This window comes from Castor canadensis, chromosome 9 (assembly GCF_047511655.1).
Source record: "Castor canadensis chromosome 9, mCasCan1.hap1v2, whole genome shotgun sequence".
NCBI classification, from domain to species: domain Eukaryota; kingdom Metazoa; phylum Chordata; class Mammalia; order Rodentia; family Castoridae; genus Castor; species Castor canadensis.
In genome coordinates, this window is record NC_133394.1 from 97,408,658 (window position 1) to 97,436,020 (window position 27,363).

Consider the following 27,363-nt stretch of genomic DNA (forward strand, 5'->3'; position numbering starts at 1 on the left):
ATCATACTAAATGGGAGAAAACTGAAACCATTTCCTCTAAAGTTAGGAACGAGACAAGGATGCCCACTCTCCCCTCTCCTATTCAACATAGTCTTGGAATTCCTAGCCAAAGCGATAAGACAGGAAGAAACAAAAGGAATACAAACTGGAAAGAAAGACATCAAACTATCCCCATTTTCAGATGACATAATCTTATATCTAAAAGACCTAGAAAACTCCACTAAAACAAAAAAATCCCAATACGTCATAAATAGCTTCAGCAAAGCAGCAGTATGCAAAATCAGTTTACAAAAATCAGTAGCCTTTCTATACACCAACAATGAACAGACTAAAAGAATATAGGAAAACAATTCCATTTACAATAGCCTCAAAAAAAATACCTAGGAATAAATTTAACAAAAGGATGTGAAAGACCTCTACAAGGAAAACTATAAACCACTGAAGAAAGAAATCAAAGAAGACTACAGAAGACAGAAAGATCTCCCATGCTCATAGATTGCTAGAATCAATATTGTGAAAATGGCTGTTATTACTAAACATGAAAATATCACCAAAAATGGCTATATTACATGTTCAATACAAGTCCCATCAAAATTCCAATGACATCCATTACAGAGATTGAAAAATCAATCCTAAAGTTCATCTGAAAGCACAAAAGACCATGAATAGCCAAGGCAATACTGAGCAAAAAAGAGAAACGCTGGAGGTATCACAACACCCAACTTCAAAATATACTAAAGAACCATAGCAATAAAAACAGTATGGTATTAGCACAAAAACATATATGAAGACCAGTGAAACAGAATAGAAGACCAAGATATGAATCCACACAACTACACTCACCAGATTTTTGGCAAAGGCACCAAAAATATACTATGGAGAAAAGACCCTCTTCAACAAATATTTCTGGGAAAACTGGATATCTGCATGCAAAAACTGAAACTAGATCCATGTCTTTTCACCCTGTACAATTATCAACTCAAAGTGGATTAAGGACATTAATATAAGACCTGAAATTTGGAAGCTAGTGCAGGAAAGAACAGAGAACACACTGGAATTAAAAGGCATAAGCAATGACTTCCTCAGTAGAACTCAAGTGGCTCAGCAACTAAGAGAAAAAAATCGACAAATGGGGCTGCATGAAATTAAAATTCTCTGCACAACAAAAGAAATGGTCATCAAGTTGAAGAAGCTGCCCACAAAATGGAAGAAAATCTTTGCCAGCTATATATGTGACAAAGGATTAACCAAAATATACAGAGAACTCAAAAAACTAAACTTGCAAAAAAAAAAAAAAAAATCAATGACCCAATGAAGAAATGGGCAAATGAACTGAACAAAACTTTTTCAAAGGAAGAAGTCCAAATGGCAAAAAAACAGAGAAGGAAATGCTGAGCATCCCAGGCCATAAAGGAAATGTAAATCAAAACAATGTTAAGATTCCACCTCACTCCTGTTCGAATAGTTATCATCAAGAACACCAACAACAAAAATGTTGGCGAGGATATGGGGAAAAGCACAACCCTCGTACACTGCTTGTGGGAATGTAAATTAGTACAAACACTATAAAAAACAGTATGGATGCTCCTCAAAAAACTAAAAATAGAACTGCCATATGATCCAGCAATATCATTCTTAGGGATATCCAAAGGAATATAAGTCAAATTACAATAAAGGCACCTGCACACCCATGTTTATTGCAGCACTATTCACAACAGCTAAGCTAGGGAAACACTTAAGATGCCCCACTACTGATAAATGGATTAAGGAAATGTGATATTTATATACAATGGAATTTTATTCAGCCCCAAAGAATGAAATTTTGTCATTTGCAGGTAAATGGATGGAAATGGAGAACATCATCTTAAATGAAGTTAGCCAGGTTCAGAAGGCTAAAGGCTGCATGTTTTCTCTCACACATGAAATATAGACCTAATACAAATATAGCAATATTATGAAAAGCAGGTCACGCTAAGGAGAGATCACATATAAGAGAGGGAGGATAAAAGAAGGAAGTTAAGAAGATGAATATGGTTGATGTACTTCCTGTACAAGAATGAATATGGAATTTTTAAACTTGTTGAAATCATTGTAAGAAGGGGACTAAGGTAGAGAAAAGATGAACAAACCAATTCAGGTTATAATACATACATACATGGAAATGTCACAAGGAAACTCCCTGTACAGCTATCTTAAACAAAAATGTCACATAAACATCCTTAAGGAACACTAGCTCATGTTAAATATTAAATGTTTTGTGTATGTCAAAGCTTTGGTAACATGATGAATACTTTGAATGCATCTCTCAAAAATGAAATGATATGTACATATATACAAATGCTGTAGACAATATTGGGGAGTTCGTGGGACTCCCTGAAGCCCCTAGACCTCTAGATTAATAACCTTTGTCTGTGTTCAGTAAACAAATGTGAGCTAACACTTCTGTGATTTCTAGGACTTCTCCCTTTGAAATGACAAAAAATATAATTCTGTTCTGCCTTTAAAGGTGCTAATCATACTCAAAGACACTCAACATTCATCAGAAATAATTACCACAGCATTCTCTTTGTTATCTGGCGAGTTGCTCAAAGCATAAAGGGATTAACTGTTCTCAAAGCAAGGTCCTGGCTCTTTCCTATTTCAAAGGTTGAGAACCTGAGGGATGGATGGCCTTCTACATAGGCCACAGTGACTTCATCCTGAATCTCTCCAGAAAGTTAATCAGTAGACATCCTGACATTGGCAACACAAATAAGCAATGAGTTAGTCTGCTAATAATGTAGGTATTGTCTGGTAAGTCAGAGTCACCACTCATCTCCCAAACTCTAACCCACCTGTCTTCCTCTAGACCCTTGTCCTGTCATGCCTTTACCACTTCTCAAATTCCTTTCCGATACATCTACTCACTTTATGGTATACTTACTTCGTCTAAATTAGCCTCTACCATCTGGGAAGGGGAGGAAAAGGAAGAGAGGAAGAAAGAAGTTAACAGGTGCAAGGATGCACTTGGATGGGAAGAATAATTTCTAGTGGTTTATAGCCAATAGCATAACTATTGCTGACAACAATTGTGTATTTCAAAAGAGCTGTAGAGAGGATTTTGAATGCTCCTAACACAAAGAAATGATAAATGTCTCAAGTGACAGATATGCCAATTGCCCTGATGTGATCATTACACATTGTACAAGTGTGTTAAAATGTCACACTGCATGCCATAAACATAATTATACATCCGTTAAAATGTTTAAATAAATCTGCATCTTTCACAGTCTTTCTTGTTCTCCAATTGTTTAATGTAAGATTTTCATCTACGTGTCAGATAGCTCAACTGTTTATAAAACATTAGGAGACACGTATGGTCTACACGGGTTATTTCTAGACTCCAAGATTAAGTTAAAGCTAGGAAAATAAAACTACTGTTTGAAAGATCTATATTTTAATTAAAGGTATTTTCTAAATGTGATTTTTGGGTTACTTAAAATTATTTCTCATAGTCTGACCAAGTTTCCCAGTTTCTGGACTTTTATCAGAAGTAAAAGAAAAGATTATACTAATTGCAAATACTAGACATACTAATATTTGATGTTCCATTTCCAAAAAGAAAATGACAAAACAATGAATAGGCCAAAGTGAGATAAAAAGTGAAATCTACATGGAAAGAGTGAGGAGAGAAAGTTTTCAAGTATTCAACATCCTTGGTTACTTTTCCCATGACCCTGTGGTTGGAAACCAGGCCAGCATTAAAAAAGCCGGTCACATTGGAAAGCAAAGACACCTCTCAAAATAAAAATCAACAATTCCAGGCTCTATTATAATGGTTTCCTGGTACACAGAAAGACATGCTTGCTATTCTACCCCCACATGGGGGTTGTGGCAATTAATTATTCAACATTTGGAAAGTGCTTTGAAGATAAGACACTAAGTGCTAAAAATCATCATCAATTTTCAGCAAACCGCACTTAAAGTGAACTCACCAGGTTTATTGTTGGAAACTGAACCATTAGTGTTTTCTTTTACCTTTTCATTTAGGCCATTAGACCAAATAGCCAACACCCACACAGGACCTTCCTTTCCTTTTGGTCAGCCTCTGAGTGTCCTGTGGGTGAAAAATTAGTCCCTGATTTTCAGAGAAAATGTGAATTCTAATAATGTGGTTTTGCTGGAATTTATAATGCTCTGCTTATTAGCAAAACATCAAGTTATATATGCCTTTTATTCACGTTATATAATAAACAGTAAATTTACTAGACATCCATTTGCAAAACATTGGAAGTAGTTAAAATCTAGTTTAATGTACTTCTATTGTACTAGTTGTCATTTAACCAAACAGTTATTTGTCCAAGACTATATTACATGTACAAATTTAAGTGAACAATCTACAAATTGAATATCCTTTATCCTCTAAATGAAAGTAGTAAATAATTCAATTTTAACTACAAATGTATTTTGAATGGATAGTTTTTCCTTCTTATCTACAATATATTTTGTTCTGCATTTACTCATTTTAACACTCATAACGAAAGCAGGGTGTGGTGGCTCATACTTGTAATCCCAACATTTGGGATGCAGAAGCAGGAAGATCTCGAGTTTGGTGTTAGCCTAGGCTATATAAGGGCTGGAGATGTAGCTCAGTGGTAAAGCAGTTGCCTAGAATGCAAGAGTCCTTGGATTCAATCCCTAGCAGCACAAAAAGCATTTTAAAAAAACACCAGACATAGGTATACACACCTGTGAACCCAGTACTTGGGCTCACAGGGAGGAAGGAGAAGGAGGAAGATCTTGGGCTCAAGGCCAGCCTGGACTACGTAAACAGACCCTATCTCAAAAGAAAAAAGAAAGAACACTTACAACTACAGCCTAAGAAAAGAAGGTTTTTTTTTTTTTTCCACCAAAGTACAACTAAAACCCACCCTTCAATGCAGAGACAGGGAGAAAGAAGAAGAGAGCAGAGAAGAAAGGGAAGGAAGGAAGGCATCAAATGATTTTGAGCAGGGAGTCATGAGCAAAACCATCAGACAATAACTGTGGCCAGCTTGGGATGAGATATACAAGAGCAGAAATCATTCTTACCTTATGTCAATTATGGAGACAATAATTTTGTCCAAAATATTACAGTGTTTCTCTCTTACACAGTGAAAATAGATGTCATAATTTTGTATTTTGAGAATTAAAAGCTACACTGGCATAATCTTGGATATGGACTTGTTTCCTATTAGATGAAGCTCAGCAATGGTTTTCCAAAAAGAGGGTTTATGTATTTTAATTTCTAAAATGCACAGTTTTTGGGGTTTTGGGGAGGTTTTTTTGGTGGGACTGGGATTTGAACTCACGGTCGTACTTGCAAGGCAGGCACTCTACTACTTGAGCCACACCTCCAGCCCATTTTGCTGTGGTTATTTTGGAAATGGGGTCTCTCAGACTATTTGCCCAGGCTGGTCTTCAACTACACAATCCTCCCAATCTCGTCCTCCCACATGGCTAGGATTACAGGTATGAGTCACTGGTGCCCAGCTGAAATGCAGTCTTTGCTTTTATTATTAGTGTTTAATAATTGTAATAAAGGGTTTCATTGTGATATTTCCATATATGCATATAAGGTACTTTGATCAAATTCATCCCCTCTATTACTCTTTCTTATCCCCTCTCCCTGTGTTTTAAAATATTTTCATAGGTTTCATTATTCTATTTTCATACATACATATGAAATACTTTGATCCTATTCACTGCCCCTTCCACCCTCTTCATCTTTACTTTTAGAAAAGGATTATGTCATGAGTTTTTACCACTCACTATATTTAAACAATACATTTTTATACCCATTAGTGAACCTTAAGTCTATCCAGATTCACTCCTCCCAAACATGCCCCCAATCAAATGCTAAGTGAAATCTTGAGTGTGTAAGACATTTCTAATATTAATAGGAAAAAAAAACTGCTCGTTGCTCAAGTGAGAAGATCCCCTTTAGGTTCCTGGCTCATTTAACAAAATTACAGAACCCAAATAAGACTACTCAACTCAAAAATATGATTAATGTCCAAGAAAGTTAAACTAAGACAAAATTCCTCACTGACTCAGCTTGCTGCTTACTATGCATTCATATACTCCTCATCTTCTAAATATTATTGCATAACATGTAGATAAATTATTTTCCATGGTTCACTACTAACATTCCCATTTCTTCAAAAATTGAAAATAAGTACAAGCAACATAAATTAAAACTAAGGAGGAAAATGTATTTAAGAAAGGCTTTTTTCAAGTTATGGAAACAGCCAAGATGCCCCACTACTGAAGAATGGATCAAGAAAATGTGGTACTTGTACACAATGGAATTTTATGCAGCCATGAAGAAGAACGAAATGTTATCATTCGCTGATAAATGGATGGAATTGGAGAACATCATTCTGAGTGAGGTCAGCCTGGCCCAAAAGACCAAAATCGTATGTTCTCCCTCATATGCAGACATTAGATCAAGGGCAAACACAACAAAGGGATTGGACTTTGAGCACATGAAAAAAGCAAGAGCACACAAGGGAGATATGAGGATAGGTAAGACACCTAAAAAACTAGCTAGCATTTGTTGCCCTCAACGCAGAGAAACTAAAGCAGATACTTAAAGCAACTGAGGCCAATAGGAGAAGGGGACCAGGAACTAGAGAAAAGGTTAGATCAAGAAGAATTAACCTAGAAGGTAACACACATGCACAGGAAATCAATGCGAGTCAACTCCCTGTATAGCTATCCTTATCTCAACTAGCAAAAACCCTTGGTCCTTCCTATTATTGCTTATACTCTCTCTTCAACAAAATTAGAGATAAGGGCAAAATAGTTTCTGCTGGGTATTGAGGGGGTGGGAGGGAGAGGGAGGGGGCAGGGAATAAGGGAGGGGGTGGGGAAAGAGGGGAGAAATGACCCAAACAATTGCATGCACATAGGAATAAAAAAAAATTCACTGCACTGCCGACTGGGTAAAGTATAGCACATATAATTATGTACACCACATAAAACTTGATAATGATAATAAACAACTGTTACAGTGTAAGTTAAAAAAAAGGCTTTTTTTTCAAAAATCTTTCAAAGAACATATCATTATTTCCTCCTCTGCTCTGCTGGCTTTATTAGCGTTTGCCAATAATGGGATATTGGTACAAACAGAAGAAATATGCATGCCTTTTATTTTCAATAAGTACATTGTAGCATTTTTTATAACGATCTCTGCTTTAATGTTGACAGTCAATCAGATAGCCTGTTTAAAATAAACAATATGATTCAGTTACCATGGGAGGAAGGAAGAGTCACTCCAAACAAAGTACTTTGCACCCATATGAGTATGAAGGAGATAAAAATTGTCCGAGTGAATTAGCCATGTCCTCAAGTGAATAAAAAATGAATTGGCAGAGGCTAAACCTCCATGAGAACATTACTTTGAATGAAAACCAAATTTCTAAAACACTCCAGGTGATCTGCTCTATATTTATGGAATTTAGATACTGAAACATTGAAACGAATGATTCTGGAATATTTTTAAATGAAGCAATTTAATTAAGTGTTGATATTATATTTAATGTTTACAGCTAGTACCAGAGTGACAGGTAAAGCAATGACCAAGACCACACAGACCCCCTTAGCTGGACCTCTTTGGTGCTTGTGAACTCCTTCCACCACACCTCTCCTCAACTAGCAGCAGTGAATGGACTGACTCCATGTCAATTAGAAGTTGCTATCTATATTTCTTTGAAGAAGGCTAAGAACTTTCAAACACACACACATCTAAAATTGTCATTCACCATATGTGCAAGTACTTCAACCTTTAACATCAGTACTTATTTCTTTCTCATCTTTCCAGTAAGAATTAAAAATGTAAACAGTATTAAAATACACAATACATTAAATTATTTCTAATATATCATCAGATGTTTTCTTCTTGCAAAGAAATTAATAATGACAGCATTAGCTTTCAAACTCATAGCAGTTAAAAGAACCACATAAGGGAACAACAGAGCTGAAAAGTCCAGTGTGACCGTAATAGCTGACACCTAAATCATGCTTCCTATGCACTTTTCTAAGCATTACTATACATTAACTTACTTAAGCCCTAGGAATTAAATAGGGTAGGTTTGGATGAAGAACCAGAAATGCAGAGTCACCAGTCACAAGGAGCTAAGAATTTGGGTGCTGTGCAGCATGGCTCAGATGGCCTCTCTCTGAACCGAGGTGCTTCCTGGCTGGTGAACCTATTGGCTGAGCTCAGTCTTGCTGTAGAAATTACCTTAGCCATCTGACCCAAAGTCATGCCTCTCTCCAGAGGCAGTCCAAATCTCATAACTGGTAAAGTGGAACAAAAAAAGCCTTGTCCCCGTACTTCAAGGTGGGGCAACCCAAGGGTCTTTCCTGCTCCACAGCTTCTGAGGGTATCAGCTGAGGTCTTTGACACTATTGCCCAAACTCCAACTTCTCTCTCTGATCAAACTTTCTTCACCCCTAGCAAGTATAGCCCCTTAGCACGTATAGCCCCTTAGCACAAGACACAAACTTCCTGCACAGTATCAGATATTGCTCACAGTGAATCCAGCCTAAGACAGTGGTAGAGGCAGGATTCGAGCCCGGGCCTTCTAGCTCCACAGTTCATGCTCTTAGCCAGTGCAGGGAGATAGTGACAGCCACTGAAAATTCAGAAAATAATTTACTGCACTTTTCACGGGCATTAACAGCCTATACATACAAAGATATCACGGTAGCAATAACAAATCTGCTGCATGGTTGTTGGATCTCAACAACTTTCTCAGAGGCCCTCAGTTATTCCTCTGATCTCCTGACTGTGCCCAACATCCACCCTTTTACCTCCTATTCAGACCTCTTTGTTGATAGGCAATGACCACTTAAGAATGTTATTTTTCTGCCTGGGATATAGTTATCCACACTTATGCTGATTATAATGAGGAGGTCATACCAGTCTATGCTGGGATTAGGTTTAACAATATGGAATACAGGTGTAGCAGCAACAGTTCTACATGGCCCCAGTCATGAGATCCTCTCTGGATTATATAATTAAGACCAAGAGAGATGAACAAAAAGAAAAAATTAGTTCCATATGTTACTAAGACTAAGATAAGTGTGTGCAATTCATTTTGGAATGATGTACATAAAAATGTTTTAGAACTGTCTAGAGTTTGGACACTTAATTATGTAAGCTTCAGTGATCAGAAAATTCTTCTGAAGTGAATACTTCATACTCTGATGACAGCAGATAAACAGATCACTCCTGCAACTTAAGCATACAGGTTCACAGTTTCCCAGAATTTGGCTTCTTAAAATACATTTTTCTCTTCCTTGATTCCACAGACTCTGCCTTCTACCTATCACCCACACTGCAGGCATTCATATCGTCCCACCACTGCTCTCCAAATCCTCAGGGTTCCATTAGATCCCAGTCCCTAGACACCTACCTTAGAACTGAATCCTTCACTTTCTCCAGAGCACTAAGAAGTTACTCCTCCAGTCTCCAACTCAAGCAGCAACCTGCTTGAACCTGGGCAACACGCTCCAACTGCCTTTTTCCTGCTGCTCTGGTTTATACAAAAAGGACACGATGCTGTTCAAGCCCATGTGCTAGACAGAGCCCATCCATCACAGAAGCTAAACACTGCAGGTCAGCTATCAATATACAGTGCTGGGCCTTCCAAGATCTCTGATTTGTGAGCACAGTGTTACATCAAAGAAAGCTATACAACATAATGATTTTTAAGCCTGCATAAAATAAAATTTGTATCATTTACTGGGAAAGCAAATGATTTCAGATTAGTGGAATTATTCTAAATAAACCACAGTTTCAATATCATTTTATTAGTAGTAAAGTAGACTTGATTCAGAGAAATTTTACAATAAGGTCTAAGGACTCATTTTATAACCTCAAGGGTAACAATGCACAAACTAGTGCCTTCTAGTGAAGGAAAGAGATAAGATAAGACACACTGGGGCAGGTAATCCTTATAGGAATTGTCATGTGGGGCCAGAGCCATAGTCTTCTACACCACCTTTCAGTGACATCTGACAGCAACATCCAAGAATAGAAAACTGTTCTACAAAATGATGTGACTTGAACAAAGTTCTTTACCTTGGGCAAAGTACTAGGTAAAGAGAGAATAACACCCCAAAGATTAGATCTATTTACCAAATGTATACATCTTCTCTTTTAAATTGTATGAATATATAATCCACTCAAGATTTTCTCTGTGCCTTCTCCTTGGATTGTTGGACAATTCAATTTTTCTTCTTAGGGTGAAAAGCTGATCACATAAATAAAAGTTTACTACATAAACTTTTAAACATTTTTATTTATGCTAAACATAATTTGCTCACTCATAAGTAGTGTTCCTGATTCTGATATTTTTGGATCTGGGGGATATGTTTACAACATTCTAGGTGTAGTGAAGTCTCCTGTCAAACTTCAGACATCAGTGTTCATAACTGTAAGTATTCACATAGCTTTCTGTCTGTTCTCTCAAAAAAAACTCCTCTATGCTCAGGGTGTGCAATGTGTTTCTCCAGATCTTTCCAATTATGTCTGTTTTGAGGTGCAAGACCAAACCCTCAACAGAATGCCCTTGGTAAGACTGTATAAGGTCCAGACCCATGGATAAACATACATATACAGCATTTAAAGACTCCTATTAGGAGATAATAATTAAACTCAAATATGTTTTCAAGTATACTATTTATCAACATACTAATAGTGAAACACTGAGATTTCACTAAAGCATCTGCTCTAAAATGTCTCAATATAGCATACATTGGCATGTATTTTAAGGCAAATTAGTATATACCCAGCACATAGATATATATGGGGCCATAATATTCTCTGATTTGTATGAAAAAATCCAGTACTTTCATGGTACCCTAACACCTGTGCCATAAAGAAACTATTCTCACCCAATTATATCTTCCAAACATTTCATGGGAACCTCTGGATTTAAACTCCTAGTGCAATATGTTCAATATAACCAACAGACTGAGGAAAGCATAAAATTCAGAGATATGAATGAATAAGTGAATGAATGACTTTTCCTTCTGGCCTGTCATATGAGCACCTTTTCCACAGAAATGCACAAATTGCAGGTGTGTCTAATTCTGTACTTTTTGTAATCAGTGACTTTACATATATAAGTAATTAACAAATAAGAATTCATACTAGTGACAAATAAGTACAGGTATTTCTACAGAGCAAACAAAAATTCTAATTTCATATAAATCTTCTTTTAGGAATCTTTAAAGTAGTGCTCATTGGGGAAAGCTGGGTAAAGGGTATATAAAATCTATTTTTACAACTTCTTATTTCAAAATAAAAAGCTTTAAAAAAAAAAAAAGTGTTACCTAGGTGCCGGTGGCTCTCATCTGTGATCCCAGCTACTCAGGAGGCAGAGATCAGGAGGATCATAATTTGAAGCCAGAGCCAGACAAATACTTCACGAGACCCTATATCAAAAATACCCAACACAAAATAGGGCTGGTGGAGTGGCTCAAGTGGTGGAACACCTGCTTAGCAATTGTGCTGCCCTGAGTTCAAACCCCAGTACCACCACTTAAAAAAAAAAAGTGTTAACAACTCATTTCTAATCTCAAATAAATTACTAAATAAAATTCTGTTCAAATCAGAGAACGGATAAAACATGGTCATTTCAAAGTAGATTAAATCATTTTCTAAGGAACTATCACATATCACAAACTCTAATAACAAAGTTTTATCCCCAAAGTTACAATAAATTTCACAAGAAATGTTTGAGAGGACTGACAGCAATGATCCACAGTCACAACACTATGGGAGTAAGCAATAAAATGATCAATTAAAATTTAGAATCCATTGCCAAAGTTTTGGCAGTAAAAAATATTTGAGTGCTTGAACTATATTTTCTTCTGATGTTTTTGGACAAGCGTTTTTTTGTTTCATTTCTAAATGCATTTTGCAAGGGAAATTATCTGATCTCATTTATCTAAATCTTTTGAGATATTTCCTATCTGTCTTCTGTCTTTTCCCTGGCAAAGAAGCTCAACTTGTAAAAGTGCAAACGTGTGAGCTGTGTGTTCTGCTTAATCTGTTAATGCTCAGCAATTTTCTGAAGGCGATTGTAATCAGGACTTTAGCAAACTCCCTACCATGAGGCCCAACTCTCTGCTAACATCATGAGTGCTCATCTCACATTCCTAAGGACACACTCTCCAGAGGTCAAAGGAATGAAGGAATTTGCCAAGTGGTTCAACTGTGATGTCTCTCTGCAGCTGGGGTCACACAGCACATGAGCAGAGGGTTTCAGGAGTGCAGCCATAATACTCAAGGTCCCATTTAACTTTCGGTCTAACCCATGTCTCACTGAGTCTCCATCAGGACAAGTATAGTTTACCAAGTGACAGCTTCAGGACTTAATTTATGATCCTTCTGAGGTAGAGGGTGCAAAAACCTGGCTTGTATTAAAGACATTATGACTATTCAGTCAGGCCATGGATACAACAGCTTTCCATACTGAAAGGCACAAGAAATGGAAGAGCTAATTCCTTCTCTTTTAATACCACTTTAGATACGATAGTTGTCATAATCCCATTCCTTAAACAGTTATCCTTCTCTAAATCCATTATACCAATTTTGGTTAGGTCCCATGCCGAGTGGACCCTTGCTTGCAGCATTAATACAGCAACATCTAGACACGCACGACCCAGTTTAACTTCTCAAAGGAATGAACTCACCCAGAACAAAAGATGAGGTTTTCTGAAACTCACTATTTTTAAAACAGTAGTTTAACAAGGCTCACCATAATTACCCTTTGTATTTATTTCAACTTTCCATAGCGTTGTGTCTGTAACAGAAAACAAAAGCTGTCTACTACACCAGATGATTCAATTTTCCACTAAATCTGCCACATTTGGATCAAACACACATGAGGTATACTACCTAAAATGTAAATGTCCTGATGAGATGTAGACTGACATGTTCTCCTGAAGTAATGTTACATGCTCAGTACTCCAAGCATCACAAAATAGTTAAGTGAGAAGACCAAACCAATCAAGATCACCACCAGGTCTTAAAAAGAAATAAATGACTCACATATAAGAAAAAATGAAGAGATGCCAGTTTTCGGGTAAGGAAATCTAATCAGATGTCCACAAAAAAATCCAATTTGCTTTTGCTTCAAGCCTAATTTTACAAAAGGATACTTACTGTTAAAGACACCATGCAATTCGCCAAAAGAAAAATCACACAAATCTTAATTATATTTAATTTTAAAATTAAAATAATACATCAATAAACCATCTTTCAGACAAAAGAAAAAAGAGAATCACAAAAATCGAGCTAAAAGCTGACAGTCAGACCTATCACGGAGTTAAGGATTATTGGTTTAGGCGAGACATGGTGGCACACACCTGTAATCCCAGCACTTGGGAGACAGAAGCAGGAAAATCATGTGTTTGAGGCCAGTCTGGGCAAGACCCTTTCCCAAAGAAAAAGAAAAGAAAACAAGAACTGTTGGTTTACACAAACATTTGTAAAGATGTATGCTAAACATTTACTTGGATATTATAATCAACATATGTGAGAAGCACCTTACCCACACTAAGCTGAAAGAGCTTTATGTAAGCTCCAGTTTTCAGCTATATTTTCATCCTTAAAAGTTTAATTCTGTGTGAAACATGGTTTCCAAGGTATCAGCACTGGAGAACCCAGTACAACATTGCACATCTGGAAATTTGCTGGCCAGCATTCTAATTATAGAAGCTAAAAATATTCAATGTGTAGGCTTTGGGGATCACCATGGAAGAAGAGTAATGAAACCATTTTCAAGGATTCTCCAGGTCTGGTGTGTGTTACTTGGGAGCATAGATTTAATATGAACTATAGAGTGAAATGGGTGATCTCAAATGCTAGCTATTATACTCAATTTTCTAATCTAATGTTTGATAAATCCTGTTTCCAACTCAGCTTTAGCAATAAAAAATTAAAAGTCCTAGAGAGGAAAAAAAGATGTTTTGAGTCGCTCAGAGTAAGGATTTAAGAAAGATACTTAAGTGTGTTGTTTATTCCTTCAGCCAACACACATTTATTAATATGTGAGGAACCGTTCTCACTGCTGGCACAATTCAGCTCTAGAATAAGGAATGTTATAAGACCACAACAACAATAACTACCATGTGTATGGTCATTTGCAGTCCTAAGCAAGACTTCATAAAGATAATACAAGACTCTCATAACTCCTCTATGAATTAGGTTTTACAGTCATTTTAGTAACAAGAAAATAGAAGCACAGATGGTTTTTTTAATTCTCCAAGTCAAACAACTAGTAAAGTTGTGACCTGCGTCTTCAACTCATATAATCTTCCAAATGCAAATCTCCATTGGACCCTGGGCAGCAACATTATAGGATGCTAAACTTGTGTGTGAAGCACAAGGACCAGCTCTGCATGCCAAGTGTTAAAGTGCTTTCAGTTCTCTACTTGTAAAGGACAGGGTTTCACAGATCTATACTATGATATTTACAAGTTCAAATGTTTCTAATCTCTTTATCCCGCCTACTTTACTTATTACATGGAAGCACTGCTGAATGTGTTTGCCTGATTAGTCGAGCTTTCTAAACAAATAAGAGAAGTTAACTCCCCAGATAGTAAAATCTTCCTTACTTGGGATAACATATTGGACAAAAGCTAGATGAACAAAAATCATCAACAGTACTTCACAAAGAATATAACCAATAAACATATAAAAAGCTATGTTGGAAAATGCACACAATGTGGTTTTAACTTAATTAAACTATACATCCACAGAATGGCCCACGTAAGAAAAGACAGATAGTACCATCTGTTTGTAAGGACATAGAACAGATGAAACTCTCAAACAATGCTGGTAGGAGTGTGATTGGTATCAACTGTAAAAGAAGACTAAACAAGCCTGTAATCTTAGCTACTCTAGAGGCAGAGATCAGAGGAACATGGTTTGAAGCCAGTGCTGGCAAAATAGTTTGGGAGACCTTATCTCAAAAATACCCAATAGAGAAAAGGGCTGGTGGAGTGACTAAAGTGGCAGAGCATCTGCCTAGCAAACATGTTCTACATTCAAACCCCAGTACTGCCACAAAAAAAGAAAAGAAAAAGATGACTAAATTAAAACTGACTTCAACAATTCAACTCGAATTGAATTGAGTTCCAAATGAAGTTCCCAAATGAAGTTCCCACATGTTTACTAGAATATATATACAAGAACATTCAAAACAAACAATTCATAACAGCCCAAAACGGAAAACAACCCAAAGGTCCATCCAGAATATATTGTGGCATTCTCAAAAAGTGGGATACTTACTGAGAACAAACTATTGTTTCACACAAAATAAGACTGATCTCACAAACACAATGTTTAGAAAAAAAACAGACACAAGCGTACATAGCATGTGATTCACTGATAGTGAGCTCGGTAATAGGTAAAATAACCTATGAGCTCAGGAATCAGAAGTTACCTTCAAGGGACATAATGAATTGCAAGGGGACAGAGAGAAGGCTGGTTACATGGATGTATTTGCTAGGTAAATCATGGGGCAGTTTACCGACAACTGAATGACATTTGCAATTTTCAATAAAATTGCAATAAATGAGAAAGAGGAAGAGAAAAAGAAAGCAGAAAAAGAGAGAGGACAAAGGGAGTGGGAGGTGTGAAGAAGTCTCTCTGTTAGGGTCTCTAAACAGTCCCCAAGGGCTGGGCTTTAGTTCTTACATCTACTTGCAGTACTTTACTACCAAGCAGTCCTCAACACTTCTCAACAGTTCCCATGAATCTACCAGTATCAGCCCATTTCTGTATTTGACTTTGTATTTTACTGTTTGCTATGGGTTCAGGAATCTTATAATCAATATTAGAACTCATATGAATTAAAAGTAAGCAGACTCTGAGGGACCTCCTATCACTAGAGTGAATCTGTTTTAACATATGTCCTTTCTTATCCTCTATTTTGCCTGCTCAGAGTCTTCTTTTGCTAGAGAACATGCCAAAGAGATGAATTTGTTACTACTAAATCCTATCAGTGAATCCATGATCTCCAGGCCAAAACCAGAATTAACCAACATACAAGTTTGGGGTCCTCAAGTTTACTTATTTGCAAACAGTATAAAAGAGAGTATTAACCAGGGATATGCTCACAAATATAAAAGAAACTGACAACTCCTTGCTTGAAGGCCTTATGACCAACTTTTCTAGTTGTGTCACTAAGAACATATTGGCAGTTTTCCCCCTCTAGGGAAAACAGTACTGGGATTTGAACTCAGTAGAACACTGAGCAATGCACTCCAGCCCTTTTTATTTTAGTTATTTTTCAGGTAGGATCTCATACTTTTGCACAGAACCAGCCTCAGACTGCAATTCTCCTAACTATACCTCCCACTAGCTGGAATTATAGGTATGTGTCACCATGCCTGGCTTGATTTTGCTGTTTGTTTTTGAGATAGGCCTCACTACATCCACCCCTAGGATGGTCTCTAACAGTGATCCTCCCATCTCTGCCTCCTGCGTAGCTGGGATTACAGGCACATGCCACCATGCCTATAGAACACATCAGTTTTTAACACAACAAATTCCTTTCCCATTTTATATTTCTATTCATTTTTATACTAGAAGTTTTGTCTAAAGCTTTCTTAAAGTTTCTAATACAAAAAATTCAAGTTAAACTGAGATCTTTTTGATACACAATTATTGTCAGAGAAAAGCAAAACCCCAAAATGTCAGTTGTTTATTTCTTTTAATATACTACTTTCTTTCTTTTAACATACTAATTTTAACATACTAATGACTTATTTCTGTGTTAATTCTACATAAAAATAAAGTTAGCTCTCAAAACTGTAGCTAAAATTGGAACACCCAAACTGAACACCTATACTAAGGCAACACCCCAAGTACTGCAGGAGCTGAACTAAAGTTGAAGTGAGTGGGATCTGCAGCTGAATGGAGTCACCAACAGGGAATGGACAGCATCCCTGTAAGCAGGGTAACTTTTATTTGCTTCAGTGTCTTCAGCTGTGACTAAAATAACATTCATCCACTTCATAACACTCACTCAATAAACATGTGTCATTACTCAAAAGGTAAAATGCATTTCTACCTCCACCAATAACTTTCCATTAACTTTAAGAAAAGCAAAGTTCTCTGTGCCTTAGTTTCCTCATTTTCTCAATAAGCATATTAATCCCTTATGTCAACTTCATTGTCAGGAAAGAAGATGATGTTTTGGCTCATGCAAACAACTACAGATGAATGTGGTTCTGCCATTACTATCTCTACCATCATCTTTTTGAATACATAACTTAATTCAGAGTCAAGTAACATATTCTCATCACATTAAGGAATAAGACTATGAACATCATGAAGAAGACTGGAAGAAAAGGTTTTCTCTCTTTGTCACAACAGAGAAAGACATCACTATTCATACCTTTGTCATCCTTTGTCATCCTTTGATGCCCTACTTGAAATGTCACTGTACTGCTGAGATTAGAGAAATGCAATAAAAGTCACTGTCTCAACATCACTATGACAGTAGTATGAATTGAGAGAAAATAAAATCAGCCACCTCTATAAATGTGTATGTTTGTGTGTGTACAAATACAGATTAGACAGTATTGAGCAGTATTGAGAGAATCCAACTCCACAACTGGAAAAATAACTAAAGGTATGCACTGATGAGGACATAAAATATCCTCATGTTAGGACAGCCATATGTACTGTGACAAAAAATACAGTAAGTGTTTAAATATTGGGAGATAAGCAAAATGTATTTGTAATACAACTTATCCTTAACCTTATATGAAAGAAACATCAGTCTTCCCCAAAACACTTGCATTCAAAAGTAGTAAGATCTACTTTTGTAAGTCTTACTAACTTCCTGAATGCCCCTTAACTATGTTGCTAAATGACTCCCTAAATACATAAATTTCACAAATCATAAACAGCATCAACTGTAAGATATGTGTTCTGCTTAAAGCTTCTTTTGTCCATCACTTATATACCTTAATACCTTCTATTTAGCAATGGAAAAAAAACCTACTTAAAAACTTTAATCATCATTAGATTTTCCTCTTCTCCATTTGTTCTCTCCAATCCCAATCTCATTATCAACTACATTTGTCGATCTCATGCCTATTGTTTAAAATGAACGAAAAGAAACACCAAGAAACAGGCTGATGCTCTGCCAGGCCACACTTCAGGACTCTGCTACCCTAACAATGGTAGTCCTCCTGGACTGCAGCGCCCTCAGAGGCAGGCAGAGAAACCTGATTATCTATATGATTCACCAGCTAATGGGTATTTCCTTTCCTTAAGTGTTGTTTTCCTTTAAAATGTAAGCTATGGCCAGACTATCTTGCTTATTATCAGAACAAGAGATCAGAACCTCAAAACTGTACTTGCCAAAGCTCAGTGAAAAATGAGATTACCACCAGGGTGTGCTGGTCGTTGTCCCACAAAGGTTACCTGATTCCTAACACACTTTTTCTCTAGCTATAGTTGCCTGTATTTCTTTCACACAGTATTTTTGTGAATTCAAACTGTCTTCTAATCATCTAAAAAGGTGAAATAATGACACTATCATTCAAGCACTTAAAGTTATATTACAATGACAAAATGAACTTGAAGTACATCACATAAATAGAGTACTTTTGGCCCCCTGATTGACTAAGGTGCCTTATATGTGTTTCTCCAGAAATAACCCCCAAATACCAAATGACACTGAAGACTTAATTTTGAAAAACATTCAAATCTAAGATGTTTTCTCAAACATGCCTGGAACCATCAAAATATCCCATCTCATCCTTCCGCAGCCCCACTCCTGTAGACGCCTTATGCCTCAACAGTTCATGATAGCACAACTTCCCTGTTTCTATCTACATAGGGGAGTTTTTGTGTTATCTTACCTACACAGTCTGGGATAAAGTTAAAGCAATCCAATTTCAAGATTTAATCCAGAGATCACAATCCTAGCTACTTTTAACTTTAAAATGAAAGTAAAAGTTTTTCCCCTCAGTTATGAAAGCTATAAAAAAATAAATAGGCAAACTTCCTTTGAATGAAGTTATACTAATAGACTAATCTAAGTACAATAACAGCCATGGAAAGTATTTAAATGCTAATGTGATAGACACAAGGGCGAGAGTTCTTAGAACATTTTCAAAAGACATTACATTGGCCATAAGAAGCCTCTGAATTCTGTTCTGGCTGTATGGAAGAATCAATTCAAACCAGAATGAAAATAAACCCTAATGAGCAATGCACACTTTAATTCAGATATTATTCCAACTCTAAGTCCCAGATACAAGAAAAAGAGAAAATACAGTGTAATGCAGGGGTCTCGTGGGAAAGAACAATTCCAGGACTTGAGACAATGTTGTCTAGTGTAGCACTGTGTCAGTGATTTTCATCAGAGGCAACTTTCTCCAGCACTACAGTGAGATGGGAGGAGTGAGAAGAGTAATGCAAAGCGGTTCCTGCTCTTCAGTGTCAAGACCAAGACCTGGAAGAGCTTGCTGCAGGCAATTATGCTGAGAAGGTAGGGCCTTGAAAAGGAATAGGGGGGAGTAGAAAAACACACTAGTGTTAAAAGGAATTGAAAAAATGCTCTCCGGTGCTAGAACAGCAGTAGAACTGCTTCCTTCTCCATCCTTCACGAGTTCAGGTTTTTTTCTTTTGTTATTTCGGAACTTTTTCTTTGTGGTGCTTGCTGCAGTTTGCTGATGTAGTTCACTGCTGTTATTAACAGACTGGCAGAGGCTGAGTGAAATGCACTTAAGAAGAAGGAAATCACCTATCCTTGCCAAGACGCACATGCTGCCCAGTACCTGAGGAAGAGCTCTGCTGTCGCTGGCCAAGAGAAATCCCAGTTTAACCTCTGTCTTCCCCCTCCAAATCTACTGCAAATAAATGTGTGTGTGCCACTTACAGAGAATCTGCCTGACTCACCCCCCGCCTTCAGCGTGCCAGGGAGAGATGTGAATGCTCAGCCCTGGAGCGGGCAGTGAAGTGGGGGCCGCGGCCTCGAAGGCACCGAGTCTCCCCGGCTTCCCCCCGATGATGGGTTTGAGGCAGGTGCGCGGCCACATTGCGACCACCCAGGCTCACAGGAACACACGTGTCACGGCGCCCGAGCCCAACCCGCGGCGTACACTGGCCCTACACTCCTGACGACAACGCCCGGGTACACGCAGGGCACTGTGCAGTCGGGGGAAGCAGGACCACCCAAACTCGTCTTCCAAACGCTAAGAGGGGGAGAAAAGTACTTTTCCGCAGCAGCAGTGGAATGCCCGCGGGGGATGCCCGGCCCGCAACTGACCTCGCTTCCTCTCCGGAGCGCGCCGAGGCCGCCAGTGCGCCCCTCCGGCACCAGCCCCGGGGCCTGCCCCCGCCGCCCCGCTGAGCCTGGGACTTGGCGACCCTCCCCGCTGCTGCCCCGGCCGGGCGCTCACCTCCTGGGGTCCGGCTTCCGTCGCTCCTCCAGCCTGGCGGCGGAGTGTGGGGCTGCAGCTGCTGCTGCCGCCGCCGCCGCCGCCTTCGCTGCCAGCACGGCCGCTGCCGCCACCAAAGCGCTGCCCGGCGCGCCGCCGGGATTGGAGGCGGGGGACCCGCGGGGTCCCAGGAGGCGGGGGCCCGGAGCGCGGCAGCGCCGAGCCGCGGGAAGTTGTCGCTGCGAGGCGCAGAGAGAGCGGGGCGCGAGCCACCGGCTCCCAAGTAGTCACAACTTTGCCGCCTGGGTGGGAGCGCGCTCCGGGGCGGCGGGAGGCGAGCGCGGGAGAGGGGGCGAGGTCGCTGAGGCGGGAGGGTCTTCCGAGCAAGCACGCCGGGAACCTGAACGGTCTGCGAGGAAGAGAGACAAGGTGGCGCGGGGCAGGCGTCTCCTCGCCCCGCGTGGTGCGCGCCCAGGGAGTGTGTAAGGGGCGGGTGACTACTCTACTTTGCCTCCTGCGGCTCCGGCACACTTATGGGGCTCTCCGCCGGTACTGCCGGTAACCCCGCTCTACACCGGTGCCTTCCGGCGCCCCTCGACAGCAAGCCGAGCCACGGGAGACCGGGAAAAGCAGCCAAGGCTGTGCCGCGAGCGCGAGCCCGCGATCCATATTTAAAGCCGCGAGTGGCCTCGGCCGGCCCCCTGCCCTGCCCTCGCTCGCGCCCGCCCGCCCGGCCCCCACCGCTCCCGGCCGCCACTCGGCGTCAGCCTGGGCATCCGCGGCGGCGGGGAGGGGCCTCGGCCGCGCCGCCTCCGCCAGGGGCTCAGGCTGTGTGCAGCGCCAGCCGCGGTTTGGCCCCCACCACCTGGCTCCCGACCCGCCGCCCTCCCTCCCTGGGGTCCTTCTCTCACCCGCTAGGCACGTTGCTAGGTCCAGCTTTTTATCCTATTCGCAAGAGTTCACTGTGAGGGAGAGCCTAAAGTTGCATGCATGTCCCATCCCCAGATCCCTCTTGACACTACTTTTTAAAACTTGAGGTGTGTTGATAGAGGGTGCTGTCAGCCCTCAATATTAAGTCAATGTTCATTTTTAGCAAAGAACGAGAAGATCGTGGTTCCCACCTGGTCCTTCATTTATGTCACTGATAGCTTTGTCTTTCTCTGGAGTTAGAGGATTGGCCATCCCAAGGGATTTCTTGAGCGTGCAAAGTAATCATTAGTATTTATGCTGTACGTAAGACTAATGAGATTTAAGTACAAATAATATATCAATGACCCAGCACTATTATAATCAGTTAAGTAAGCCATTAAGATATGAACAGACTGTTAGCACAGATAACATGTAATGTTCTGGAAACTGCTACAGAGCATCCACTTAATGGGTTTGAGCCACACAATATATGATGCCAGTGTATCATATATTAATAGGAAGTGCATATGTATGCAGTTCCTATTAATGCATATTATATATACATGTGAGTGTGAAAGTCACTAATCAAATTGCATTTTCAACAGTAGCCACCAAAACAAAGACCAAGAGAAATAATTTCACATACTGACTCACTGCTCCTGATTCTGAAACTTTCTCCAGTACAAAGCTATAACTAATAAAATGGGAGCGGGGATGGAGAGGAAATAAATTTGAATACAGAACCTTACACACACACACACACACACACACACACACAGACACTTAAAAGTGGAAGAAATCCATGGAGCCTCACCAGGGCTTGGGAAACAGATATAGATAGAGCTTGTATTTTTCAAAAAGCTTGTATGTTTTAAATCCTTAAGTCAAAGTTCGGAATTTGGAGCCATCTCATGTTGTCTAATGTCTGAAATTAAAATGTATTTAATGTCATATGTTTGGCTGTTGTCACATCTGGTTCACCTATATGTTCACACATCTATATTACCCACTATGAGATGGGAAACTCAAACCCAAAGATAAAACAAAAAATGAGCTTTAAAGCTTTCCTCTAAGTAATTATATTTTGTTTCTAGAGTAATGTTAAAATCAACTGTCACTCCTGAACACACAGCAAGAATCAGCAACTTCAAAGTAAGCTCATAGGCAAAAAGAAATCACTTTTGTATTAAGAATTTCTCACTGCTGATCAGCAGTTTCTCACACTGTGGATTATGTATTTCAACATAGCTGGCAATTTCTCATAATCGTGAACCAGCCATGAATAGTCAGCTTTAGTCAATGTTTGAGAAAAGAAAATTTCAATAACACATTTTCCATGCATTCTGCTACAAAATTGTCAAAATGTCCTTCACAGAAATTAGATAGCCGACCCCTAGAGGCACTTTACTATCAAGATTGGCAAGATTTTATCCCAAAAGTTGGTGAGTAGGGTTAGAGGCAGGGAGAGAATTAGATTACTATGAGTGAGATTTGGTGTGTTAGTTAATGAGAAAAAGAGTTGTCTTTGGCAAATAGCCAATAACCCCTGTTACCAGTCTCACTACTTGATATTTGCTATCCCACAATTAAAAGAGCATGTTCTGTTTCCTTTCCTATTGATTATTGTCCAGTAATTGAGATACATGTGTTTTTCCTTTGAGAAGTCATTGATTAACTTTTCTTGTTAACTCTGCATGTGGTGGCCTTCGCTGTCACTTTTCCGGGTGAGAACAATGAATCCTGATTATTTTTATTGTCACCTATCCTAGGACTTATGTCCCTTGATTCGCATAAGCCTAAAGAAAGATTTATTTGTTCTTTTATGTCCTGGGGTTCACACAACTTGGTGACAAGAAGAATGAACAGGAAAAAAATGGACGGAATTAGGAAAACAGTATAAGTAATCTTTACTAATGACGGTTTGTTTGCTTTTTAATCAATAACTCTCTGTGTTTAATGACCTTCTGGAGCACCTACCCATTATTTAGCTTATTAATCAAGTTTCTTTCCCATCCATGGTCCTAACAGGCACCTAAAGAAAACACTTTGGAGAAAGAACCTTTGTTTCAATGATAAGCACCATCTAGTGGCAGCAGGTGATGAAGCCTCCTGAAGACACAGCGTCTCCAACAAGACTGAAGATGACAGATTTTGAATAGGTAGCCCAGGCATTCCTGGTCTGGGATGCGCATGGCATTCTTTGATTCTAAAACAAGAGGATTGTACGCAGTGAAATAATGCAACTAATAGCCCCTGTGTTGATTATTTCCCATAAGCAGGGTGCAAATCTGATCTGATTGTTGCCATAGAATTTTCTCAGTCTCTGTGTGATTTTAAATAGGTCATATAGACAACTGTATTTAAGTTTCCTCAGGGACTGGGCAGTGTGGTGCAATGGTAAAGCACTTGTCTAGCATGTGTGAGGCCCTGAGTTCAGTCCCCAGCACTCCCAAGTAAAAAAGTTTCCTCCCTACATAATTATAAGAAGAGTGATAGCATATTACTAAGTAGTTACATATAAAGTACTTGGTTCAACATATAGCATAACTCATAAATACAACTATTATGTTTGTGTTTTTAATTGTTCTATCTTATTAGTGATAAAAGGTGAAATATCACTTGGTATTTATCCTGAAGTTATAAAAAAAATTGTATGTTCATACACATCTCATACTGGGGCTAAACAGAAAGATTGTATTAGACATATTTTATATTGTTACCTACAGATTCAAATAATGACAAAAATGTTTCTCAATATTAAATGCTTTTAAAATATGTGACTCACTGGTGGAAGTTTGATAAGTATTTTGCTATACAGAAGAGAGATTTTCTTCCTGCTGATATTTGTTTTGACTTGTAATTGTTTTGTTTTTAAACAATATTGCAACAGAATGATCATTAAAGTTGCCACTCTATATCAATTTAGTCAACCACTTCATTATGTAAGAGTAAGAAAAAGAAGTCACTTTACCTTCTCATTCTAGAACCAATTTGGAAACTGAAGATAGATAGATGGATAGATAGATAGATGACAGATAGATAGATGACAGATAAATGACAGATAGATGATAGATAGATAGATATACATATACACATATAAGCATACATAACTTAAAGGCTTAATTTTTGTTTCACTTATACTCAAGAAAGTTCATGTTCAGTCTGACAAATTCCTGAATAAATTCAACTAACCTAGATTTATAATGTACATTCCCTTCTACAAACCCCAGGTTTAAAAATAGCTGCAGCCCCTTTTTATGAGGCAAGAAGGAAGGTGAACACAGTTTTTGCAAGCTGTCAGTATGGCATGAGCTAGGGGAAATAATTTTATTTGGTTAAACATGTGTCATAAGTTGCTTCACAGTTTTAACAACTAAGCTCTCAACCATATCCAACTGTCATTTTTTAAACACATGCCTAATATCAAATATTAGAAGAGGCTCTGACTTCTAAAGACAGGAGTTTATCTCTGTTAATGTTAAGGAAGGCAAGATAGCCAACCTTTCTGGGCCTCAGTTCCCTCAGCAGTAAAATCAAGGGGCTTACATTACCCGAAGATTCAATACCTCCTCTAAGGATACCGTAATCATTTCCTCTAATAAGAGCTGAACAATATAGTTATAGAGAAACATGCAAATCTTTCAGAAATGTTATTGATGCATTTATCATTTTATACTCTGTTTAGTACCCTTAGGGTAGTGTTTCTTCAGCCTCTTCCTCCTACAGGAATTCTCCCATGGATCAGACCACAGGACAGAGGCCTTTCTGTTTGAGAGGGGAGAGAAAAACTTAAAACAAGCTACTAAACCACTAAAACCTATGTCCTTGATTTAAAAGATCATCTGGTTTTACGTAAGATAGTAGAGAATTATATCAGACTATCAGACTTCTCTGCCAGAACAGACTGATAATCATGTGTATATGTTTGTGTGTGTGAGTGTGTGTGTGTGTGTGTGTGTGTGTGTGTGTGTGTGTTCACCCCAGCTGCTTCCCAGACACAGACAGGTGCTTGTTCCTTTGTATCCCTCTGGCCTCCCACCTCCTGAGGAGATGAATAAGCCCAGATGGTAGGCTGCTCCAAAACTGCTCCTCCTTTTCTGTCCATGGACTGAGTCATGTAGATCCAGCTGTTCCATTGCTCGGAAACAGGTTTCCCTGAAGGCTGACCCACCACTAGATCAAACTGGACTGGAACCATTCACCTTCCACCAGTCAGCTCCCCAGACCAGGCCTATCCTGGAAACCTAGTACCTGACTCTCCTTGCAAGTAACAAACAGTTGACATTACAAGTACACATCTGCCAGGCTGGTGTTCTTACAGGAAGTGCTGCAAGATGAAAATTGGAATATTAAAATTAAATTGGCTTCTTCCTACCACCACCCCCATTGTTTAGGAAAAGGACATTCTGAACAAATTTGCCTTCATGTATTTTCAATTTCCTTCTTCTGACCAAAGGCTGTTTGGTACCACACAGAATGCTGAACATGAATGGGACATCCACACAATCAACAAATGTGGGTTGTGAACCTACTTACTCTTCTAGGACTTTTGTAATTGATGGATTCCTAAAACAAGCAAAGTTTCCACTTCATGGAGCTGTCAAGTAAACAAATAAATGGACAAGATAATTTCCATTATCTTGAAATTCTAAATGATATATATGAAGTCGTAAATGCTATGAATATGGTGACTAGTCATCCCAGTTTCCAGTCACAGGTTAGCCCTGTTTTCCCTCTGTAATGATAACAGCACCACCTTTCATGCTCAAAAGTCAGATGCTGGTGAAAAATGGCAGACTCACCCTAGCTCTAGAAAAAATAAAACACAGTGACATCCACTACTTTCAAATGAGTGTTAGGGAAGCCTTCTCTGAAATGACATTTGTGCACAGATCTGAATGACAAGATACATAAATATGAAAGTATTTAAATGCAACTTGACAGGACTAACAGCATTGGGTAGTGTCTTACACATAGTAGGAACTTAGTACCTAATTACTTATAAAATGATGGTACGCGCTCTTGTTTGGAACATTAAACAATAAAGAGGCTTGCTTAACCAGAATATATTAAGACTGATTCCAAGCACTATGAATTTGTTCAGACATCATTCTTCTTACACCATTACTTAGACTACATCTATATATTTATTTGCATGTGCATAAAATAACATGTGAAGGAGACATAAGCAAATAAAAGCAGTATTTGCCTCCAGGAAGAAAACTAGATGATTGTGGAGCAAGCATGGGGAAGACTTTTCACTGAATTCTTTGTACTTTTTTGGAATTTTAACCATAGTTTTTTTTAACTTATACTTGAATTTGAAATATATAAATAAGCCCACTTACATGCCTAAAGCTATTCCATATGAATCCATATGATAGATAGTGAGAATAATATCCTAACAAACTATGACACTGTGGCTATAGGGACACTGCCAACAAGATGGAAGTGTCTAACCTTTCATAGTTACTAGATGCTGGTCAATGTTGACTCTGCACATTGCCCACCTGGGCTCCATTCAAGTCAGTATTGTGAGGCCAAAAAGATTTTCAGAAGAGTATGACTGATTTCTTGCATAAATAGAAAAAACAATTTTTTAAATAACATTTCATCAAGCATCTTGCTATACCTCTGATTACAGTAATTTAATTTTCAAAAATGAAAAAATACTGCTTTTTCCATAATTAAAGCAATGTAGTTTCATTATTTAAAAAACAACAAATAGGTGTAGTGATAGAGAAAAAGTCTCATTCAGAGACAACTACTAATATTTGACTTATTTTCTTGCATAATTTACATTTGTGGTTTCCAATTAGTTGATCATGTTACATAGAAAAATGGTGTGGTTACTGAGGCTCATTTTGAGTAAGGACAATCTCTCCTGGCATGAAACACAAGTGCTAAGAAATATGTCTAGAAAAAGAGGGATAATCTGAATTTGGTGCCTTCTTTTTTGATCCTGTTGAGGACTGCTGAGCTCTCATCTGAACACAACTCCAGAAT

At 38.7% G+C, this 27,363-nt stretch overlaps 1 protein-coding gene across 2 annotated transcripts in view; it reads right to left on the reverse strand.

Annotated features, from left to right (window-relative positions):
* Slc4a4 (solute carrier family 4 member 4) overlaps positions 1–27,363 on the reverse strand; it is a 421,377-nt gene that overhangs the window by 314,262 nt on the left and 79,752 nt on the right. The window contains exon 1 of one of the 2 annotated variants that reach the window (XM_074042042.1): positions 20,470–20,593. The exons of the other annotated variant lie outside the window; for it this stretch is intronic. The gene's annotated coding sequence lies outside the window, so the exon portion shown is untranslated. Of the gene's footprint in view, positions 1–20,469; positions 20,594–27,363 lie in introns of those variants that run through there. 2 annotated transcript variants of the gene reach the window in all.